Source organism: Ictidomys tridecemlineatus, chromosome X, assembly GCF_052094955.1.
Source record: "Ictidomys tridecemlineatus isolate mIctTri1 chromosome X, mIctTri1.hap1, whole genome shotgun sequence".
In the NCBI taxonomy this organism is placed as follows: Eukaryota; Metazoa; Chordata; class Mammalia; order Rodentia; family Sciuridae; genus Ictidomys; species Ictidomys tridecemlineatus.
In genome coordinates, this window is record NC_135493.1 from 19885302 (window position 1) to 19909664 (window position 24363).

The 24363-nt window shown below is 48.4% G+C and overlaps 1 long non-coding RNA gene across 1 annotated transcript; it reads left to right on the forward strand.

Moving 5' to 3' along the window:
- Positions 1-14: 14 nt before the first annotated feature.
- Positions 15-24133, forward strand: LOC120889760 (uncharacterized). The gene is made up of 9 exons (XR_013431680.1): positions 15-169; positions 4232-4378; positions 8955-9070; positions 9162-9272; positions 15902-16017; positions 16405-16520; positions 18118-18231; positions 18828-18906; positions 23718-24133. It is a non-coding gene; the product is annotated as an uncharacterized LOC120889760 (long non-coding RNA).
- Positions 24134-24363: the final 230 nt, after the last annotated feature.

Sequence of the window (24363 nt, forward strand, 5' to 3'; positions counted from 1 at the left end):
TTTACAGACAGAGCCTCCCTGAGTTGCGTAGTGTCTCAGTTTTTCCTGAGGTTGGCTTTGAACTTAGGATCCTCAGGTATCAGCGTCCTGAGCCGCTGCGATCACAGGCATGAGCCATGGGGATCACAGGCCTGTGTCATCACGACCAGATTTAATTTTGAATTTTGAGGTAGGTTGAGCAGGCTGGCTTTCATCTTTTGGTGTCCTTGCTTCAGCCTCCCATTCCTTTCTGGTTTTGTTTTCCATTTGCAGTTAAACGAAAGCAAGAATCCTCAGAGGACATTATTGCTCTGGTTTTGGGGAATTTAATTTGCAAGTCTACCTTGTGCACTCCCTTATTGTTTGCTTGCTGTCACTTACCCAGCGGTTTCTCAGAGCTAACACCAGATCAGAGAAACGAAAAAGTCAAGTGTGTTTGACTTTATTTCTAAAATATTTGATAATTTTGAAAAAAAAAATCTATAGAGCTGACAGGTATATCAATCACGTATCTTAGGCAACTTTTTTTTGTTGCTATAGTAATCCTAGAGGGCCAGGTCGTAGCTCAGTGGTACAGTGCTTGCCTAGCACATGTGAGGCACTGGTTTCCATCCCCAGCACCACATTAAGAAAACTAAACATATAAAATAGAGCTATTATGTCCATCTACAATTAAAAAATAAAAATAAAAAAACCTGGAGGTTGAATTTTCTAAATAATAAAGTGTCTCCAGGTGCCTGGCACATGCCTACGATCTTGGCTGCCTGGGTGGCTGAGGCAGGGCAATCGCAAATTGTAATCTTGCTATGACTTAGGGAGACCCTTAGGTAACTTGGATAAATCCTGTCCGAAAATAGAAAATCCTAATGATTTGAAGAAAATGACTGGATATGTTGCTCTGTAGTTAAGTCCCCCTGAGTTCAATGTCCAGTACCAAAGATAAAAAAGGAATAAAATCTGTTTAGCTCATGGTGCTGGAGACAGGAACGTCCACGAACATGGCCCGGGGATGTGCTTGACCATTGGTGAGGGTCTTTGGGCTACATCCTAACATAGAAGAGGCCATCATGAGACAGAGCAGTCCCGCTGGAGAGAGTTGACTCTGATAGCAAAGTCACTCCTGAGCACACCTATTAATCCATGAATGGACTGATCTCTGCATGAAGGCAGGGTCCTCATGAGCCACTCACCTCCCACAGACCCTACACACACTGCCCTTTCAGAGATAAGTCATGCTGTCATTTCAATGTTTGTTCCATGCTGAGGTTTCCATCAATACCATTAAAACTCCAGGTCAGTGGTGCATACCTGTGATCCTATTGGCTAGGAATTTCACCTTTCTCCTTTGGGCTTCAAATGTGGTAAAACAAAGTTTTAGGAAGGATGACATTCATGAGAGTTCATGTTCTTCAGCTCCTCAAAGCTGTGCTAACAGAAGTGTGCTCTAAATGATAATAGGGGCATTAATTCCAATTGATTACAGTATTTTTTTCCCCTCAAGTCTGGTTCACTCTACACAAATGTGGGTATAGATTTAACAGTATACATAGAAAGAATCCTAAAGGTTAATGGGTCCTCTGGAAGGTTACTGCTGGTGCTTTTCTTTTTCTCGGCACGTGCTCATTTTCTGATCCTTGTCAAACATCACTCTTCAAAGCACTAATGAGTAGGGCTTTGTGGCCCACAAGTATAATCCCCACAACATGAGCTGCCAAGGAAGGAGGAATGTTAACTTGAGGCCAGACTCAGCAATCAGTGAGGCCCTCGGGAAGTTGGTAACACCCTGTGTCAGGATAAAAAAAATTAATCGATCGAGGGCCGGGAGGGTTCTGGGTATGTTGCTGTGTGGTTCAGCATCCCCGTATTGAGTCCTCGGTACAAAATCAATCAATCAATCAATCAATAAAATGAACTGAAGGGAAAATACTGTTGAAGGAAGAGAGCTAAAACTGCCAATGAGATGATTCTGTAAGCCATGTGATGAAATATCACTTATAAGGAACAAAATATTCAGAAAACACATAAAGATACACACCCCAGGGAGCAGGTAAGTAGTAGAAGTGCATTTAATGGTATGGGAAAGTGTTAATTGTTAATGAGAAGAAAAGGATGGAAATGAAGGCAAAAGTAAATACAAGTCACATGCCCTCCTCCATTACTCATGAGAAATTATTCCCCCCCCCCCATTGAGTTCAGGAGAAGAGAAACCAAAGGACTGATGGAATCCCCACTGCCCTGGGAGCATGGCCAGGTCACTGACCACCTGGGTTGGTGACTGGTTGGCCACAGAAGATCTCCTCCAGCTTGAGCAGCTTCCTCAGTTGTCTGCTTTCATCCCAGGGATTTTTCCTCTGATGGCTGTTTGCTGTTTGTGAGCTGCAGAGCCTGTAACACTGAGCCACACTCCAGTGGACCAGATCCTCTGGAAATGAAGTTCCACCAGGACAGGTGTCCTCAGGAAGGAGGAGTAGATTCAGGCCCCAGTGTGATTTCTGATGAAACCTGAAAGCAGTCCCCTGCTAGAGACCAAGGTAGGAAGGTCTCAAGTTGGAGGCCAGTCTGGCCAGCATGCAAAATCCTGTCTCAAAACGAAGAAATGAAAAAGTTTTTGGAAATCCCAATCCAAATTCCAAAACAAAAAATACATCCTGGCTAGCTTGTTCCAACAACACAAAGGGCAGAAAAGAAGGGAGCCAGGTTTCCTGAGCCTTTTTCTCTGGGCGGCGTTTTTTTCAGACAGGAAGGGCGGGAGAAGGGCGGTCAGGATGAGTTCTGGTGGCCATGTCTGCAGCTCTACTGCCATCGTGCGGGAACAGTTTCTAGATACCCAGCGCCATTCAACCCTCCTTCCCAGGAGGCCTAGCTGTTCAGCAAATGTGGCCAGGTGGTTGTTCTAAGAGGCTTCCGCTGTGCTCTGGGCCCCCTTCTCTTCTCCTAGGGCCCTAAGGTAGACCGGGCACTGGCGCTCCCTCACCTCAGAACCTGCAGAGGATGGGCCCAGCTAACTAGGGGCAGCCAAGAGGTAGTCCCACAGGAAGTCATGGGGCGGGGCCTAGGTGCCAAGCTGTGTGGACTTAACTCTGAAAGGATCCTGCAGGCGCTTGTGGATACTTCTTTCTTGTTCAGGTTCCTTGGTGCAAGAGGTAGCAATGCCTTTCGTGAAGTCACCATGGTGTTGTGCTCAGATCCCTTCAGCCCCTAGGTGGAACAGAAAGGCAGGACAGTTCTAGGTGGCATAGGGCCCCATCAGATGGGTGTGCAGTAAGTCACAGGCAGGCCGATTGTCTAAGGGTTAGGGTGGTCAGAAGAGAAGGCAGAGAATTGGAAGTTCTTCTAGTGCAGCCAATGTGCTAGAGACACAAGCACCAAGAAGACCCAGGAGGATCAACTCAAACCTCAGTTTGGAAACCTGTTATTTGGTGGAGCCTATGCAAAAAATTGGCTTAAAATGTATCAGTGGTATTATTATAGAAGCCAAACCTATGTAAGTTTAGAGGAACATATAGGCATAAATCTTCCCATCCTTGGATTTGGGAGTGGTTTCTTGAAAACAATGCTGAAAGCAGAAATAAAAGACAGATGGATGCTCAGGAAGTCATCTCCTTTTGCCTCAAAGGAGCTGACCACCAATATGAAGAGGCAGCTAGCAGAATAAGAGAAAATATTTGCAATTATCTGGAAACATTCTAACACCCAGAATTGTTGAGGAAAATTGGAGTTGAGTAAGCAAAAGATTATGGATGTTTCACATGATGTCTGATGATGGTGGTTTTCTCTCCGTCAGAACACGGCTGATTTCTGAATCCTTTGCAAGTTTCATGTCCTAGTTACCAAAGAGAAAAGACATGACCCATCTGTAGGTGACAAGCAGTCATAGACATGCAGGGTAACGCCAGGGAAAGCTGTCACAGGCCATTCTGTGATATGGGAAAACGCTGGTGCTCTAGGGTGAGATGATGAAGTCGTGAGAGAACATCTGTCAACTGTAGGAGAAGAATTGATGGTCCCTCCCATGCACATGTCACTGCTGGTGGGATTGTAGAGCATTCAGTCTTGAGCTCTCTGAACCCCCCGTGTAAGGACTGCACCTAAGGGAGGCCTCCTCCTGGGCCCACCCTGCCTAGAGCCTGGGTCCCAATGGAATAGGAGTCCAGGGAGCCTGGGATGGAAGTGAGTTGGGCTGACACCCAAGAGTCCTGGGGCCTATGTTGCTGCTTCCCTGAGCCCTTGGTGTTTTCCAACTCCTTCCTAGGCAAGGATGCCAGAGGTTTGCCTCCAAGAGCCCCAGACAAGTGGATACCATGAAGAAACGCTGTAGAAACAACACTGAGTGAGGAGCAGAAAGGGGAAGACTTGTGACATGGAAACTGAGTTCTGGAAGAGAGAAGGTGCCCATGGGGTGAGTGGCTCAGGTCTTCATTTTCAGATTTAATTTATCCCTTTTTCTCTCTCTCTTCCTCTCTGTGTTACTGGCGGGAAACCCAGGAGTGTACACATTGTATCTCACATTGATATCACATGGAAACAAAGAGCCAAATTTTAGGAGTGGAACACATTTCCTCAAAAGAGCAAAATGCAAGAAAGGCAGCCATAGTTTCTGAGGTCTTTCCTCTCTTCTGAATATTTTTTTTTCCCCATTGTTTGGGCAGAAGCAGAGCACATGGAGGAAAGCGTAGGTCAGCCTTGCCAACCTGAGGACATAGTTTCTTGGAGCTCAGAGCCCAGAGGTCTTCGTGCACTAAAGCCCCTGCAGGTGAGGAAGGCAGGGCCCGTGGGAGGTCCAAGGGGGCCAGGTTCAAGCGTGGCATGCCAACCTCTTTGTAGGCCCAAGCAGAAACAATCACAAATGCAGAGTCTTGGTGGGGAACCTGGGTAGTGATGGACACCAGAAATGAGCACACAGGTGCCACCAGAACAGACCTGTCCTTGTTGTTCTCACACTGCAAGGAGAGACCCAACTGCACGGTGGCCTCAAGAAAGGCCATGCTTGTTCTTACTCCAAGAGGAAGAACACAAGGCTGCTACCCTCAAGCCCTACATTGGGCTTTCTTTTCCTTTCTTTTCTCTCTCTTCCCTCTCCTCCTCCTTTCTTGGCCTACTACAGAGGTGGTTTATATTACTGACTTGCAAAGTTTTCATTTTAGTATTAATTTAAATGTTGAAAGAATGACCCCTTCCTAGATAATGGGCAGGAGGAAAACAAGAGACACCTACCTCCACTCTATCTATCAGTTGATGGGGCGCCCCAGGATCCACAAGCCTCTTATAGTGAGTGACAGGAAAACATTTTTTTTAACATTCGTTGTTTAGTTGTATGTGGACACAATACCTTTATTTTCATTTTATGTGGTGCTAAGGGTTGAACCCAGTGCCTCATGCATGCTAGGCAAGCATTCTTTCCTAAGCCACAATTCCAGGCCCAGAAACCCCTTCTTCTGGGCTCAGAAATTGCAGAGAAGGGCACCTTTCAGTAGCAGATGAACCACAGAGAGCCTCAGAGTCCTAAAGGTCAGTAAGAGGGCTCTCCCAGGTCACCTGCACAGTGTGGCCTGGGCTTCCAGAGCAGAACACAGCATAAAGGGCCTCAGAGAGCCATAGGCTGTCCCTCAAAGAGGGACCTTGAGCCATTCCAGTGCCCGCAGGTAGCCCAGGAAGCCTGTTCCAAGGGCTTTCTCCTGTGAGGCCAGTGCATGGCCATGTGGCACTTGGGGGCCAGGTTTCCCATCTCTACCACGTGAGAGTCCGCCGGGCTGCGCCAGTCAGTGGGCAGGGGACCACACTGCAGCCCACCATGAGCCCAGTCGCCATGGCCAGGCACAGCAGAGGCTCCATGGCCACCTCTGGTGGCGCCATTTACTGTCTGCAGCACAAAATCTCTCCAGATGTGGTGACCTTCGGTGACAGTAGCAATGCCAAAACCAGCCACCCCGGGGCTCAGGTTCCTGTTCTCCCAAAAGAGCTGCCCCCGGCCGCGGCTTCCGGGAATTCAGCCCCTCCTCGCGCTGGGCACCCAGGGCCAGGGCGACCTCCCTGCATTGCAATTCCTTAGCGGGTCCCTCCTCTCCACTCCACTCAGCTCCGAATCGAAGCCCCGCCCCACGACTTCCTGTGACACCAGCTCCTGCCCACTGCTAGTCCCCTCAGGTCCCTGGCTCTCCAGGTTCTTTGCTGAGAGCGCGCCAGAGCCCAGGTCTCCCTCAGGACCCCGGGAGAAGGCCAGGAGGCCCAGAGGGCAGCCCCAGCCGCCTGGAAGTGGCTCCTGGAAACGTGGATCCTCCCCCACAGCGAGGCCTCCTGGGAAGGAGGCTGGGGTGGCGCAGGGCGTCTGGAAACTGGTTCCGCACGGTGGCGGTAGAGCTCCAGCTATGGCCACCAGCCCTGGGCCTGAGCGCGCCTCTCCCGCCCTGGCTGTCTCAAAAAACGCCACCCAGACAAAGGCACCAGGCAACATGGCCGCCCTGGCCTTTGCCCAGTTCTGAGGAAGCAGCTCCCAAGGCTGCTTTTTCTTTTGCAGTGTTTGTGGCTTTTGGTTCCCAGTGTTGGCTTCTGTCGTGATTCTGCCGGAGACAGGCTTTGCCTTGTTGCCCAGGACCAGCTGGAAAGTGTGGCGCCAGTGCAGCAGCCTCCAGCTCCTGTCTCCTGTTGTTCTCCCTCTGAACTCTGACCAAGGCCTGAGTGCCATCCTGCCCTGGGCCTCCCCTGGCTCTGAGGGAATGTTCAAGGGGGCCCTGCTCATTCAGTCTGTTCTGAGTTGGACTGCACTCAGTCTTCCTCCCTCTGTAGTTTGTGAGTGCTCGGACCAGGCGAGAGAAATGACAGGGTGTCGGGGTCTACTGAGCTTTTGTGAGGGTCTTCTTGCTAAGTAATAACCTGGAGGAGGTCATCACAAGGAGAGACAGGAAGCTTCCTGGTAGCACCTGGCCTTTATAGCAAAGTCACTCCCAAGAAAACCTATAAATCTATGAGTAGACTGAACCAGACTCTGCATGAAGGCAGGGTCCTCATGAGCCAATCACCTCCCGGTATTCCTTCAAGTCCCAGTAAGATATAATTTCAGGAATTGAGTTTCCAACAGAGGATTTCCAGGACACAGCCACTGAAACCATACCATGAAGAAACTTTTCAAGTGGAAACAAAAGCGCTAGGGGAGCCTCCTTTTTAAATCCCCATTGATGAGGGTTTATTTTCAACATTCCCCTAAAGATTTCAGGCTGGGAAATTTGAGGTGGGAGACTTGGTGGTGGTGATATTCATGTACCTTATGTCCTGTCTGCTGTGGTGAATGCAAATCTGCTCTAATCTCAACAAGGGTATACTCATGCATTAAAATTTCGTAGAGATTTGTTTTATGTGAGAGACAAAATGTTGATGAAAAGTATGGGGGTGGAGCTTTTTCTGTCTTGGGCACATACCTGTTTTCTGACTCCCTGGCAGGCATCATTCCTGAATCTACTAATAGAAGATGTCACAAATCATGTGATGAAATATAAAATGGAGTGTCTGGGGCTAAAACTCAGTGGCACATGGCTGGCCTAGCTTAAGTGAAGCTTAGGCCAGAGCAAAGCACTATAAATGCAGAGTACTAGTGTAGAACATGGAGCATTAGGGATAGCACTTCATAAATACATCAACAAATAATGTAAAGGCATGTTCTTCATCTATGATTTTATTGTAGATAATATATATATATATATATTATCTACAATAAAATCTACGAAATTAACTACAACCTAAGGTCCCCATAAAGTCACAGAAAATAGGGGAACTGTATCCATGCCATGGGAACATGTGGGGTTCTCATGTTTAATTAGTAGAAAATGATGTATCATGCCCTCTTCTGATGGCACATGAGGAATTATGGCCTCACATTCAGTTCCTAAGACTAGGGCAGAAGGAATGCTGGAATCCCTGCTGGTCTTGGAGCATGTCCAGGTCACTGACCACTTGGGTTGGTGCGTTGTTGGCTAGAGAAGATCTCCTCCAGCTTCAGCAGCTTCCACAGTTGTCTGTTTTCAGCCAAAGAGTTGATCCCCAAGGAGATAATGTGATGCTCTGGGATCTCCAGACCCAGTGACACTGTGTAAAATAAGACCTGAATGGACAAAATCCTGTGGAAAATGAAGTTCTACCAGGACAAGAGTTCTGAGGAAAGAAGAGGAAATTCAGCCCCAGTGTGGTTTCTGATGAATAATGAAAGGCACCAGGTACTGAAAGCTGAGCTCCTGGGCGAGTCCCATGTTGGAGGCCAGCGTGGCAAATTTGCCTGGCTTTGCTCTTCCTTCCAGCCTGCCTCCCTTTCTTTCCTTCCTGGAGATAAGAACCAGGGTCTTACCTATTCCTTCTCTGTTTGGCATCCACTAGAAATGAAAACCAAACTTCTAATGGTGAAGCATGTTACATCAAATTGAGCCAAATGCAGGGAGCCATAGTTTTCTGGAAATGACTGGCTTGATTTTCTTTCTCTCCTTTTTTTATTTTTCAAATCGGAGTGGTAGAAGCAGAGCAACAGAAAGGAAGGCTGGTTCTCTCTTGTGGGGCAATACTACCATCCTGAGGAAGTCCTTTGAAGAAGCCCCACCCCCTGAGCCCATCCTTCATGAAAGGCCTAGGAGCTGACCCAGACAGGACCCTGGGGTGCCTGAGGTCCCATTACCAATCTAGGCCTCCAGGCCTATTATTGGTCTAAGGCCAGGTCAGAGCAAAGCACCATGAATGCAGAGTCCTATTGTAGAATGTGGAGCATTAGGGACAGCAGGACTGAGCCTACAGGTGCCTCAGTATGCCCCGTCCTGCTGTTGTCACACACCTGCAAGGAGGGATCATACTGCATTCAGTCTTGATCCATCTGGACCCTCCTGGGGGGGCCTGGGTCTACATCTGGGACGGAAGTGAGTCAGGCATACAACCAAGTGTCCTGCTGCCTACATTCCCTCTTCCCCATGTCCTTGGTGTAAACATTTTCTACTCCTTCCTAGGCAAGCATACCTGAGCTTTGGCATCCAAGAGCCCAAGACAGTGGGATACCATGAGGAACCACCAGAGAAGAAGGCTGAGTGAAGAGCAGACATGGGAAGAGGTGGTCACGTGGAAAGTGAGTTCACAAAGAAAGAAGATGAAATAGGGTAGGCCCTTTTTTTTTTTTTAAGAGAGAGAGAGAGAGAATTTTAATATTTATTTTTTAGTTTTCGGCGAACATAACATCTTTGTTGGTAATGTGGTGCTGAGGATCGAACCCGGGCCGCACGCATGCCAGATGGGAGCGCCACTGCTTGAGCCACATCCCCATCCCAAGGGTAGGCCCTTTTTGACTTTTTGGTTATTGTTTGTTCAATGTGGTCCTGCCATGGAACCCAGGACTGTGAATGTTAGATCTCACATTAGTATCCAATAGAATCCAAAAGGAAAATTTAAGCGGGGGAGCACATTTCCCGAGACTGAGGAAAATGCAGGTCCACACTTTCTGGAGTGTCTCTTCTTCTGACAATTTTTTTTTCTTTTAAATTGGAGAGGCACACACAATGGGCCGGGAGTCAAGTCTGGTGAGAGAAAAATTTTCATAGAGTCCCACCCCATAAATAAGTTCTGCATGAATATCTTAGCAGGTAAAGGAGGCAGGGCCAACAGCAGGTCTATTGGGCTGAAGTTCCAGCTGGGCTTAGCAACCTCCTCGTTGGGGGCCATGCAGGACCAAAGCACAAAGGCAGAGTCTTGCAGAAGCAGATCCGTGAGAGACACCAGCTTTGCCTCCAGTGGTGCCAAAAAAACTGGCCTGTCCTGCTGTTCTCACACAGCTTCGAGGCAGGATCCATGTGCTATTAAACTGATGTCACAAAAGGGCATTCTGTGTCTTGCTCCAATGGAGAAACGCGAGGCAAGTGCCCTCAGTAACCTGCGTTGGCCTTTGACAGGGTTTCTCTGGTCCAGTCCTCACAGATTCCTACCAAGGCCCTGCCCCCAAGAGTGTTACTGGTCCCCTGGGGAACCCTGGCTCTCCGGGGTTCTCTCTTTCTTCTTTCTTTGGCTCTCCAGGTGCTTTGATGACAGAGCACCAGTGCCCAGGTCTCCCTCAGGGCCCTGGGAGAAGGCAAGGAGGCCCATTCATTCAAGCCTCCTTCCCAGGTGGCCAAGCTGTTGGGCAGATGGGGCAGGCAGGGAGTTGGAAGATCCTTGGGCTCAGATCTGGGCCTCCTTGCCTTCTCCTAGGGCCCTGAGGGAGACAGAGTCGGTTCAAGGATTGTGGCCCGTCCTGCCCAGATGGCAGCCCAAGCCTCTTGCAGCTTGCTCCACAAAAGCCAGATCCTCCCCAACAGCTAGATCTCCTGGGAGGGAGGCTTCAGTGGAGCACAGTGTTTGCTACCTGTTCCCTCAGGATGGTGGGAGTGCTCCAGCCAAGGCCACCAGCCTGGATCCTGAGAGCTCTTCTCTGCCCTTCTTTTCTGTACAAGTGCCAGCCAGAGACAAAGTCACCAGGGAACATTCACCTTGGGTTTTGCTACCATTGTTGGAGTACATTCTCAATGGTGCCTTTTTCTTTTGCATTGTTTCATTGTTAATAATTTTTTTTTAAAGAGAGAGTGAGAGAGGAGAGAGAGAGAGAGAGAAAGAGAGAATTTTTAATATTTATTTTTTAGTTCTCGGCGGACACAACATCTTTGTTGGTATGTGGTGCTGAGGATGGAACCCAGGCCGCACGCATGCCAGGCGAGGGCGCTACCGCTTGAGCCACATCCCCAGCCCCTCATTGTTAATAATTAAAAAAAAAAAATTTTTTAGTTGTAGATGGAAACAATACCATTATTTTATTATTTTTTTATTTTTATGTGGTGCTGAGGATCGAATCCAGTGCCTCACACGTACGAGGCAAGCCCTTTGCCACTGAGCCACAATCTCAGTTTAAAAAATTTTTTTTCCTATTATTATTTTGTAGGGGGGAGGCATACCAGGGATTGATCTCAGGAGCACCGGACTGCTGAGCGACATCCCCAGCCCTATTTTGTATTGTTTAATTTAGCAACAGGGTCTCGCTGAGTTGCTTAGTGCCTTGCAGTTGCTGAGGCTGGCTTTGAACTCGGGATTCTCCTGTCTCAGCCTCCCCAGCCTCTGGGATTACAGGTCTGCATTACTGCACCAGGTTTAAGTTGTGAACTTTTGAGGTAGGTTGACCAGGAGGGCCTCCATCTGTTGGTGTTTTGCTTCAGCCTCCCAGGCCTTTCTTCTGCTTTTGTTTTTAATTTGGAATTAAGTGGAGGCATGAATCCTCACCCTGGTATCATTACTCTGGTTCTTGGGAATTTCATTTGCCCCATGGTTCCTTCTCCACTCCCTTATTATTTACTTTGCTTCTCTTTACTTGCCCAGCGGTTCACAGGGCTAACAGGAGACCAGATAAATTACAAAGTATCTTTGACTCATTTTCTAACACATGTGATGACTTTGAAAAAATATATAGTCATATATGTGTCCTTCAGAGTTGAGAGGTAGATCAGTCATGCATCCTAGGCATTTTTTTTCCCATACTATAAGAATACTGGAGGGTTACTATTTGGTAAAAAATAAAATTTTGCCAGTTGTCCTGGTGCATGCCCGTGTCCTGGTGGCCAGTATGGCTAAGACAGGAGGAACGCAAATTGCAAAGTTGCTACCACATAGCGAGACAATTAGTTACCTTAAAAGATCCTGTCCCCAAATAAAAACTCATTAGAAGTTTAAGAAAAGGATTGGGCATGCTGCTCTGTGGTTGAGCATTTGTGGGTTCAATGCCCAGTACCAAAGCCAGAAAAGGAATAGAATTTGTTTGGCTCATGGTTCTGGAGACAGGAATGTCCACGAACATGGCCTGGGGATGTGCAGGCCCATTGGTGAGAGTCTTTGGGCTACATCATAATATAGGATGAGGCCAGACAGAGCAGTCCCACTGAAGAGTGTTGACTCTGATAGCAAAGTCACTCCTGAGCACACCTATTAATCCCTGAATGGCCTGATCTCTGCATGAAGGCAGGGTCCTCATGAGCCACTCACCTCCCACAGTCCCTCCAAATACCATCAACCTGTAATTCAGGGATTCAGGTTTCAACCCAGGAATTCCAGGGGACACACACTGCCCTTTCGGAGATAGGTCATGCTGTCATTTCATTGTTGGATGCTGTGGTTTCCAACAAAACCACTAAGACACCAGGTCAGGTGTTCATAAGCTGTGATCCTATTGACTAGGAATTTCACCTTTCTCCTTTAGGCTTCAAATGTATAAAACAGAGTTTTAGGAAGGATGACGTTCATGAGAGTTCATGTTCCTCAGCTCCTCGATGCTGCGTGAAATAGAAGTCTGCTCAAAATTATGTTAGGAGCATTAATTCAAATTTATTATGGATTCTTTTCCCCTCAAGTGAGACTGATTCTACACCAATGTGGGTATAGATTTAACAATATACATAGAAAGAATCCAAAAGGTTCATGGGTCATCTGGAAGGTTTCCTGCTGATGCTTTTCTTTGTTTTAGCAGGTGCTCCTTTTGGACTCCTCCTTAAACATCACTGTTTAATTCACTAAATTCTAGAGCTTTCTGGCCCATACCTATGATCCCAGCAATATGAGAGGCCAAGGTAGGAGGACTGCAAGCTAGTAGGCAGACTCAGCAATGAGTGAGGCCCTAAGGAAGTTAGCAAGAGCCTGTTTCCCGAGAAAAAATTAAAATTTCAGGGGTAGGGTGTACTAGCTCACTAGTACAGCAAAAATGCATAAATAAATACTTTCGAAGGGGAAAAAACAACTATTTCTTGATAACTTGATTCTGTAAGCATTTTTTTTTTGTGGTGTTTTTTCAGACAGGAAGGGCGGGAGAAGAGCTCTCAGGAAGAGGGCTGGTGGCCATGTCTGCAGCTCTACTGCCATCGTGCGGAAACAGTTTCACCATACCCAGCTCCATTCAAACCTCCTTCCCAGGAGGCCTAGCTGTTGGTCAGATTGGCAAGCAGGGATTTGGAGGACCCTTAGGCTCAGATCTGGGCCTCCTTGCCTTCTCCTAGGGCCCCGAGGGAGACCTGGGCACTGGCCCTAGAGGTCAGTTCAAGGACTGTGGCCTGTCCTGCCAGTGTCTGGGCCTTTGGCGCTTGGCGGGCGGGTTGCTCATCTCTACCATAGAGGACTCCATCAGGCCAATGGGACCTACGCAGGTTGCTGCCGGGTACTTCTCTGATCAGCGAGAAGGAGAGCCACCGCAGCCCATGATAAGCATAGACATGGTGGCCATACACAGCCCTGGCTGCATGCACAGCTCTGGGGGCACTACCTTCTGCCTGCAGCACATAATCTCCTCTCTGCTTGGGACACATCAGCCCTGGACATCAGTAGCTAAGCGGGAGACAGCTGTCTTGCCTCTGGTTGTTGCCCTGCGAAAGCAACTGCCCCCAGCCCCTGCTTCAGGGAATTCAGCTCCTCCCTGCACTGGGCGCCTTAACCCCAGGCGACCTCCCTGCATTGCAATATCTTAGCAGGTCCCTCTGCTCCACTCCACTCAGCTCCGAATCGAAGCCCCGCCCCACGACTTCCTGTGACACCAGCTCCTGCCCACTGCTAGTCCCCTCAGATCCCTGGCTCTCCAAGTTCTTTGCTGAGAGCGCGCCAGAGCCCAGGTCTCCCTCAGGACCCCGGGAGAAGGCCAGGAGGCCCAGAGGGCAGCCCCAGCCGCCTGGAAGTGGCTCCTGGAAACGTGGATCCTCCCCCACAGCGAGGCCTCCTGGGAAGGAGGCTAGGGTGGCGCAGGGCGTCTGGAAACTGGTTCCGCACGGTGGCGGTAGAGCTCCAGCTATGGCCACCAGCCCTGGGCCTGAGCGCGCCTCTCCCGCCCTGGCTGTCTCAAAAAACGCCACCCAGACAAAGGCACCAGGCAACATGGCCGCCCTGGCCTTTGCCCAGTTCTGAGGCAGCAGCTCCCGAGGTTGCTTTTTCTTTTGCAGTGTTTGTGGCTTTTGGTTCCCAGTGTTTGCTTCTGTCGTGATTCTGCCCGAGACAGGCTTTGCCGCGTTGCCCAGGACCAGCTGGAAAGTGTGGCGCCAGTGCAGCAGCCTCCAGCTCCTGTCTCCTGTTGTTCTCCCTCTGAACTCTGACCAAGGCCTGAGTGCCATCCTGCCCTGGGCCTCCCCTCGCTCTGAGGGAATGTTCAAGGGGGCCCTGCTCATTCAGTCTGTTCTGAGTTGGACTGCACTCAGTCTTCCTCCCTCTGTAGTTTGTGAGTGCTCGGACCAGGTGAGAGAAATGACAGGGTTCAGTTTGTTTTATGTTCTTTTTAAGACTTGAGAAGCTTGGAAACACAGGCATAAATGCATTCTCCCTCTAGGGAACCAGTACGCACAAGTTGATGCGCCTTAGTCTAGGTTCTGTTGCCATGACAAAATACCTGAAGCCCAGTAAATTGTAAAGAGTAGATATTTCTCGGCCTCATGGTTCAGGAGAATGGCAAGTCTAGGAACATGGCGTGGGGTCTGCTGAGCCTTTCGTGGGGGTCTTCTTGCTGAATCATAATGTGCAGGAGAACATCATAAGGAGAGACTGGGGAAGCTTCTTGGACACACCTGGCTTTTATAGCAAAGTCATGTGATGAAATATAAAATGGAAGGACTAAGGCTGTGGCTCTGTGGCAACTGGCGGATGTAGCATGAGGCCATGGGATTCTTAGCACCGCATAACTACGTGAACAAATAATATAAAGGCATGGTCTTCATCTATGTCTAGAAAAAGACATATGTGTGTGTGTGTGTGTGTGTGTGTGTGTGTGTGTGATTATATATCTGTGTGTGTTATATATACACACAAAAACTAAAATAATATTTAAGAAATACACTGCAACATACCGGACTTTAGTTTTAAATGGACACAATATCTTTATTTTTATGTGGTGCTGAGGACGGAACCCAGTGCCTCATGCATGCCAGGTGAGAGGGCTACCACTTGAGCCACATCCCAGCCCCAGGGGAAATGTATTTTATGCAATGGGAACTTGTGGTGTTTGCAAGTTGAATGAGGAGAAAATGATAGAAATGGATACAGAGGTCACTATAACTATCATACCCTCTTCTGATGTCACATGAGGAATGATTGTTTGGCATTGAGTTCCTAAGACTAGAGCACAATGAATGCTGGAATCACTGCTGGCCTTGGAGCACGGCCAGGTCACTGACCACTTGGTCTCTTCCAGCCTCAGCAGTTTCTTTAGTCGTCTGCTTTCATCCAAGGTATTTATCCTCTGATGCTCAAGAACTCCAGAGCCACGAACACTGAGTATAGAAAGCCACACCTGAATGGACAAGAATCTGTGGAAAATGAAGTTTTACCAGGATAGGAGTCCTGATGAAAGAAGAGTGTTTTCAGGTCCCAGTGTGGTTTCTGATGAAAAACAAAAGGAAGGTACTGAAGTCTGAGCTAGTGGCAAAACTGCCACCCTGAGGACATCCTTTGAAGAAGCCCCACCCCCTAAGCCCATCCATCAGCCTAGGAGCTGATCGAGGCAGGACCCACTGGGTGCCTGAAGTCCCATTAACAATCTAGGCTGCCCAGTCTGTTGGTCTAAGGCCAGAAGAGAGCAAAGCAGCATAAATGCTGTGGCCTAGTGTAGAACATGGAGCATTAGGGACAGCAGGACTGAGCTTATAAGTGCCACCGCTGTCCTGTCCTCCTGTTGTCACACACCTGCAACGAGGGATTATACAGTATTCAGTCTTGAGACACCTGAACCCTTCTGGGAGAGCTGCGTCTACTGTAGGCCTCCCGCTGGTCCCACCAGGCCTAGTACCTGGGTCTGCATCTGGAGTAGGACTCCAGGGACCCTGGGACGGAAGTGGAAGTGAGTCAGGCACACAACCCAGTGTCCTGCTGCCTACATTCCCTCTTCCCCATGACCTTGGTGTAAACATTTTCTACTCCTTCCTAGGCAAGCAAACCTGAGCTTTGTCATCCGAGAGCCCAAGACAATGGGATACCATGAGGAACCACCAGAGAAGAAGGCTGAGTGAAGAACAGACATGGGAAGAGGTGGTCACGTGGAAAGTGAGTTCTCAAAGATGAAATGCAGAGTCTTGGTGGGGGACCTGGGTAGTGATGGACACCAGGAATGAGCACACCGGTGCCACCAGAACAGACCTGTCCTTGTTGTTCTCACACTGCGAAGAGGGATCCAAGTGCACGGTGGCCTCAAGAAAGGCCATGCTTGTTCTTACTCCAAGGGGAAGAACACAAGGCTGCTACCCTCAAGGCCTGCATTGGCCCTTCTTTTCTTTTCTCTCTCTTCCCTCTCCTCCTCGTTTCTTGGCAGACTACAGAGGTGGTTTATTTTACTGACTTGCAAAGTTTTCATTTTAGTATTAATTTAAATGTTCAATGAATGACCCCTTCCAGATAATTAATCCTTTGCATATTAAACACTTATTTCTGCAGGATATCTTCTATCATGGGAAGTACAGGGCAGGAGGAAAACAATAGATGCCTACCTCCACAGGAGGGCTCACATCTACCAGTGGATGGGGCACTCCAGGATCCACAAGCGTTATATAGTGAGTGACAGAAACCTGTTTTTACTTATTTTTTTTAACATTTATTTTTTATTTTTTACTTGTGGGTGTACACGATACCTTTATTTTCTTTTTATGTGGTGCTAAGGGTTGAATCCAGTGCCTCACGTATGCTAGGCAAGGGTTCTTCCCCAAGCCACAACCCCAAGCCCCAGAAACCCCTTCTTCTGGGCTCAGAAATTACAAGGAAGGGCACCTTTCAGTAGCAGATGACCCACAGAGAGCCTCAGAGTCCTGAAGGTCAGTAACAGGGCTCTCCCAGGTCACCTGCACAGTGTGGCCTGGGCTTCCAGAGCAGAACACAGCATAAAGGGCCTCAGAGAGCCATAGGCTGTCCCTCAAAGAGGGACCTTGAGCCATTCCAGTGCCCGCAGGTAGCCCAGGAAGCCTGTTCCAAGGGCTTTCTCCTGTGAGGCCAGTGCATGGCCATGTGGCACTTGGGGGCCAGGTTTCTCATCTCTACCACGTGAGAGTCCGCCGGGCTGCGCCAGTCAGTGGGCAGGGGACCACACTGCAGCCCACCATGAGCCCAGTCGCCATGGCCAGGCACAGCAGAGGCTCCATGGCCACCTCTGGTGGCGCCATTTACTGCCTGCAGCACAAAATCTCTCCAGATGTGGTGACCTTCGGTGACAGTAGCAATGCCGAAACCAGCCACCCCGGGGCTCAGGTTCCTGTTCTCCCAAAAGAGCTGCCCCCGGCCGCGGCTTCCGGGAATTCAGCCCCTCCTCGCGCTGGGCACCCAGGGCCAGGGCGACCTCCCTGCATTGCAATTCCGTAGTGGGTCCCTCCTCTCCACTCCACTCAGCTCCGAATCGAAGCCCCGCCCCACGACTTCCTGTGACACCAGCTCCTGCCCACTGCTAGTCCCCTCAGGTCCCTGGCTCTCCAGGTTCTTTGCTGAGAGCGCGCCAGAGCCCAGGTCTCCCTCAGGACCCCGGGAGAAGGCCAGGAGGCCCAGAGGGCAGCCCCAGCCGCCTGGAAGTGGCTCCTGGAAACGTGGATCCTCCCCCACAGCCAGGCCTCCTGGGAAGGAGGCTGGGGTGGCGCAGGGCATCTGGAAACTGGTTCCGCACGGTGGCGGTAGAGCTCCAGCTGTGGCCACCAGCCCTGGGCCTGAGCGCCCCTCTCCCGCCCTGGCTGTCTCAAAAAACACCACCCAGACAAAGGCACCAGGCAACATGGCCGCCCTGGCCTTTGCCCAGTTCTGAGGCAGCAGCTCCCGAGGTTGCTTTTTCTTTTGCAGTGTTTGTGGCTTTTGGTTCCCAGTGTTTGCTTCTGTCGTGATTCTGCCCGAGACAGGCTTTGCCTTGTTGCCCAGGACCAGCTGGAAAGTGTGGCGCCAGTGCAGCAGCCTCCAGCTCCTGTCTCCTGTTGTTCTCCCTCTGAACTCTGACCAAGGCCTGAGTGCCATCCTGCCCTGGGCCTCCCCTGGCTCTGAGGGAATGTTCAAGGGGGCCCTGCTCATTCAGTCTGTTCTGAGTTGGACTGCACTCAGTCTTCCTCCCTCTGTAGTTTGTGAGTGCTCGGACCAGGCGAGAGAAATGACAGGGTTCGGTTTGTTTTTTACTCTTTTTAGGACACAAGAAGTTGGGAATCCAATGTGTCAATATGTATGTCTTCCAGAGAACCAATGTGCACATGGTGATGTGTCTTGGTCTAGGTTCTGTTGCCATAACAAAAATACCTGAAGGTGAGTATTTTGTAAGAAATGGACATTTCTTGTCCTCATGGTTGTGGAGATGGGAAATCTAAGAACCGGACCTCAGTGTCTGCTGAGCTGTTGGTGGGGGTCTTCTTGCTAAATCATAATGTGGAAGAGGGCCAGCACAGGAGAGACAGAGGAAGCTTCTTGGAGACACCTGGCTTTTATAGCAAAGTCACTCCCCACAAAACCTATAAATTCATGAGTGGACTGATGAGTGCCTGTGCATGAGGGCAGAGTTCTCGTGAACCAATGACCTCCCAGAAATACTTCAGTTCCCGTTCACACATAATTTTGGGATTAACTTTACAACAATGGTTTTTCAAGGCACAACCATTGAAACCATTCTATGAAGTGACTTTAAAAGTTGAATGAAAATTGCTAGCATGATCTACTTTTCTAAAGTGGCCTTCAAAAACGAGTGTGTGACGAGGAGAGAGAGAGGAAGCTTCTTTGAGCCACCTGACTGGTGTCCTCCAGCCTGGATGATGGTTTATCTTCAAGTTTCCCCTTTAGATTTCAGGCAGAGAATGTTGAGGTAGGGGACTTAGTGTTGTGGTATTCATGTATCTTATGTCCTCTAGGCTGTGGTGAATGCAGACATGGAAAGAAGGGGTCATGTGGAAAGTGAGTTCAAAAAGAGAGAGAGAACATGAAAATGGGGTGAGTTGGTTTTTTTTTTTTTTTTTAATGTGGCCCTGGGATATAACCCAGGACTCTGTTCATTAGATCTCACGTTGATATGCAATGGAACCCAAAAGAAATTTTTTTTTTATCAGGGGAGCAAGTTTTCTGAGATTGAGCAAAATGCAAGGCAGCCGTAGTTTCTGGAGTGTTTCTCCTCTAGCCATTTTATTTATTTATTTCTTCCAATTGGAGGGGCACAAGTGGAGCACTAGAGGGAAATCTAGTTAGGGAAACATTTTCATTGGGTCCCATCCCATGAGCACTTAGTGCATGACAGCCCTAGCAGATAAGGCAAGGAGGGCCAGTACCAGGTCTGATGGTCCAAGATCCAAGCTGGACTAGGAACCTCCTTGTCGAGGGCCACGCAGGATCAAAGCACAAAGGTAGAGTCTTGTAGGAAGTGATCCGCGAGAGACACTAGGATTGATTACACAGGTGCCACCTGAGCTGGCCTATCGGGCTTTTCTCACTGAGCTGAGAGGACAGTGACATCAGAAACAGGCATTGTGTGTCTTGCTCCAAGGTGAGGGACAAGAAGCTAGTGTCCTCAGGAACCTGCAGTAGCCTGTGAGAGGGTTTGTCTGTTCCTGTCCACACAGCTTCGTACCAAGGCCCTGCCTTGTGACTTCCTATGACACCATCTCCTGGCTGCTGCTGCTTCCCTGGGGACCCCTGGTCCTGTGGGTTCTTTGGGAAGAGACAGCCGTTGATCAGGTTTGGAAATCCAGATTGCACCCAAGCCTCTTGTAACTCCCTACACAATTCAGTTTCTCCGAGCTAACACCAAGAGCAGATAAATAATAATGTCAATTGTTTTTGACTCTATTTCTAACATATGTGATAACTTTGTTTTTTCTTACAAAGTTGATAGGCATATCTGTCATGCATCTTAGGCATATGTGTATGTACGTAAATATATATATGTATATATATATATATATTTTTTTTTTTTTCGATAAGACTATTGGATGGTGACTGTTTTAAAAAGAATCTAATTTCACTAAGTGCCCTGGCACTTTCCTGTGTTCCTGACGGCCTGGGTGGCTGAGGCAGGATTTGCGAACTTGTTACAACTTAGCAATACCCTTAGATAACTTAGAGAGATCCTGTACCAAAATAAAAAATAATAATCATTTTAAGAAAAGGATTAGACGTTTTTCTCCATGGTTAAGTACCCCTGTGATCAATGCCCAATACCAAAGCCAAAAAAAGAAAAAAAAAAGTTTATTTGGCTCAAGTTTCTGAAGACAGGCGTGTCCACGAACATGGTCTGGGGATCTCCTTGACCATTGGTGAGGGTCTTTGGGCTAAATCCTAACATAGAAGAGGCTATCCTGAGGCCAGACAGAGCTGTCCCGCTGGAGAGAATTGACTTTGGTAGCAAAGTCACTCTCCTAAGGAAACTTATGAATCCTTGAATGGACTGATCTATGTATGAAGGGTGAGTCCGGTAGAGCCAATCACCTCCCAAAGTACCTCCAGATATGATCAACCTGTAATTCAGGGATTCAAGTTTCAACACAGGAATTCCAGCGGACACACATCTCACTATTAGAGATAGGTCATGCTGTCATTTCAATGTTTGTTCGATGCTGTGATTTCCATCAATACCACTAAGACACCGGGTGTGGTGGTCCTCTCCTGTAATCCCAGCAGCTACGGATTTCACCTTTCTTCTTTAGGCTTCAAAGGTGGTAAAAAGGGTGTAGTACAGATAACAGTAATGAGAGTTTATGCGCACCAACTCCTTAAAGCTGTGGTAAACAGCAACCAGCTCCAAACAATAATATAAGCATTAATTCAATTTTATTACAGAGTTTTCTTTCGAGTGAGACTAATTCTACACAAATGTAAGTGTAGATTGATCATCAGGCATAGAAAGAATCCAAGAAAGTATTGGGTCCCCTGGAAGATTGCCTGAAGGTGCTTTACTTTCCCTTGGCACATGCTTATGTTTTGACTCCTTGTCAAATATCATTCTTTTTATAAATTTTAATTTTTTTAGGTGTTGATAGAACTTAATTTGTATTTATTTATAAGTGGTACAGAGAGTCTAAACAAGTGCCTCACATGTGCTAGACGAGCGCTTTACCCTAGAGCCACCATCCGGTTCCCCTCAAATATCATTCTTCAATTCGCTAAAGAGAAGGGCTTTGTTGCCCACACTTATACTCCCAGCAATATGAGAGGCTAATGAGTATGGCAAGCTAGAGGCCAGACACGGCAATGAGTGAGGCCCTAAGCAAGTTAGCAAGTCCCTGTGTAAGAATGAAAAGTAATCTTTGAGGTGGAGCAGTGGTGCTGGGTATGTTGCTCAGTGGTTCAGCATCCCTGTGTTCAATCATCCCTAAAAAAGTAAATAAATAAAACCCAAGAAATATAAAGAACCGAGGGTAAATTACTGTTGAAGGGGGTAAAAAACAGCTAATGATGATTCTGTAAGCCAGTTGATAAATTATTTATGGCCAAAAAATATACATAAAATACACAGATACAACACCATAGAGTCACTGTGTATTTCATGCCATGGGAAAATGTTATGTTTTATGGGAAGAAAATGATGGAAATGGATGCCAAAGTCTAAGTATCACACCATCCTCGGATTGCTCACGAGAAGTTATTGCCACCAATCTAGTTCATAAGACACCAAACCCAAGGAATACTGGAGTCCCCGCTGGCCTGGGAGCATGGCCAGGTCACTGACCACCTGGGCTGGTGACTGGTTGGGCACAGAAGATCTCCTCCAGCTTGAGCAGCTTCCTCAGTTGTCTGCTTTCATCCCAGGGATTTTTCCTCTGATGGCTGTTTGCTGTTTGTGAGCTGCAGAGCCTGTAACACTGAGCCACACTCCAGTGGACCAGATCCTCTGGAAATGAAGTTCCAACAGGACAGGTGTCCTCAGGAAGGAGGAGTAGATTCAGGCTTCTGATGAAACCTGAAAGCAGTCCCGTGCTGGAGACCAAGGTAGGAAGGCTTCAAGTTGGAGGCCAGTCTGGCCAACATAGAAACTCCGGTCTCAAAATTAAGAAATGAAAAAGTTTTTTGAAGATCCTAATCCAAATCCCCAAATAAAAAGGCAACTTGGTATCCTAGCGGTGGCTCCACAGGTTGAGACAGGAGGATTTCCAGGTGAAAGCCAGCCTCAACAAGGGCAAGTTGAGGGACTAAGCAAATCAGTGAGAGCCTGTCTCTAAATAAATTACAAAATAGGGATGCGGATGTTGCTCAGTGCTTAAATGCCCCTGAATTCAATGCCTGGTACCAAAAAAAAAAAAAAAAAAAAAAAAAGGCAGACTGGATAGTTTGTTCCTTCTCTGAGGGCAAAAGACAATGGAGCCAGGTTTCCTTAGCCTTTTTCTCTGGGCAGCATTTTTTCAGACAGGAAGGGCCGGAGAAGGACTCCCAGGATGAGTCCTGGTAGCCATGTCTGCAGCTCTACTTCCATCGTGCGGAAACAGTTTCAAGACACCCAGTGCCATTCATGCCTCCTTCCCAGGAGGCCTTGCTGTTGGGCAGATCGGGCAGGCAGGGAGTTGGAAGATCCTTGGACTGCCATCTGGGCCTCCTTGCCTTTTCCTAGGGCCCTGAGGGAGACCTGGGCACTGGAGTTCCCTCACCATAGAACCTGCAGAGCAGGGGGCCCAGAGCTGACTAGCAGCAGCCAGGAATTGCTCTCACAGGAAGTCGTGGGGCGGGGCCTAGTTGCTCAACTCTGGACTTCACCTGAGGGACACTCTGCAAAGGGTAATGCAGGCCCTTGTGGATACTCTTTCCTTGTTCAGGTCCCTTGGAGCAAGATATAGCAGAACTTTATGTGAAGTCACCATGCTGTTGTGCTCGGATCCCTTAGCCCTCAGGTGGAGCTCAAAGGACATGTCAGTTTTTGGTGGCATAGGGCAGCATCAGAAGTGTGTCCAGTTGTTTGCAGGCAGGCCCAATTGTCTGGAGGCCAGGGTGGTCTGAAGAGAAGAGCAGAGAAGAATTGGAAGAACTTGCAGTGTAGCCGATCTACTAGAGACAAGCACCAAGAACGCTTATGTTTGCAAAGCTGTTATTTGGTGGAGCCTATGCAAAAATTCACTTAAAATGCATCAAGGATCTCCTTATGAAAACCACACGTACAGCATTTGAGAGACAAATGTAGGCCTACATCTTGCTGTCCATGGATGTGGCAATGATGTCTTGGAAACACTGCTGAAAGCAGAAATGAGAGAAGACAGACTGAATGGTCAGGAAGTCATCTCCTTTTGCTTCCAAGGGAGTGACCAACAATAGGAAGAGGCAGATCCCAGAATAAGAGAAAAAAAGTTGCAATTACCTGGGAACATTCTCACACTCAGAATTTTTGAGGAAACTTGGCTTCGCAACCTCTTTGTATCGCCAGGCTGAAACAAAGCAGAAATGCAGAGTCTGGGTGCAGAACCTGGATAATGATGGACACCAGGAATGTGCACACAGGTACCACCAGAACAGACCTGACCTCGATGTTCTCAACACTGAGGAAGGATCCCCGTGCCATTGCACAGTGACATCAAGAAAGTGCATGATCCTTCATGTTCCAAGGGGAACAACACAAGGCTGGTACCCTCAAGAGACTGCATTAGCCTTTTTCCTATTTGTTTTTTCTTTCTTTCTTTTCTTTCTGTTTTTTTTTTTTTTGACAAGAGTATAGAGGTGGTTTATTTTACTGAGTTGTAAAGTTTCCGTGTTTATTAATCTAAATGTTATAATGAATGACCCCTTCCCAGAGAATTAACATTTTGCATTTTAAATGTTTATTTCTGTAGGACATCTTCTATCATTGGAAGTACAAGGCACGAGGGAAAAGACAGTCGTCCACCTCCTTGAGGGCTCACATCCAGCAGTCGATGGGGCGCCCCAGGATCCACAAGCAGCTTATAGTAGGTGACAGAAACCTGTTCTTCTGGGCTCAGTAATTGCAAGGAAGGGCACTTCTCAGTAGCTGGTGAGTCACAGAAAGCCTCACAGCCCTGCAGGTGAGTAACAGAGGGCGCTCCCAGGTCAGCTGCTCAGTGGGGCCTGGGCCCCCATAGCTGAATACACTGGAAATGCCCTATTATGGGGTTCGGAGAGCAACAGGCTGCCCTTCTAAGAGGGACTCGGGCCCGCAGGGACCTTAGGACCTTCCAGTGCCCACAGGTAGCCCAGTACACCTGTCCAAGGGCTGTGGCCTGTCCTGCCAGTGCCTAGCCATTGGACACTCTGGGGGGGGGGGCGGGGGTTAGGGGTGTAGGTTGCTCATCTCTTGCGGGAAGATGCTGCTGCCCGGTATTGCAGCAGTCAGTGGGCTGCCTAGCCAACCTCAGCCCCTGATGAGTGCGGACCCAGTAGCCAGGCACAACTGTCACTGCATGACCAGCTCTCCTGGAGTTAGCTGCTGCCAGCACACAAAATTTCCTCTCCCCAGCAGGT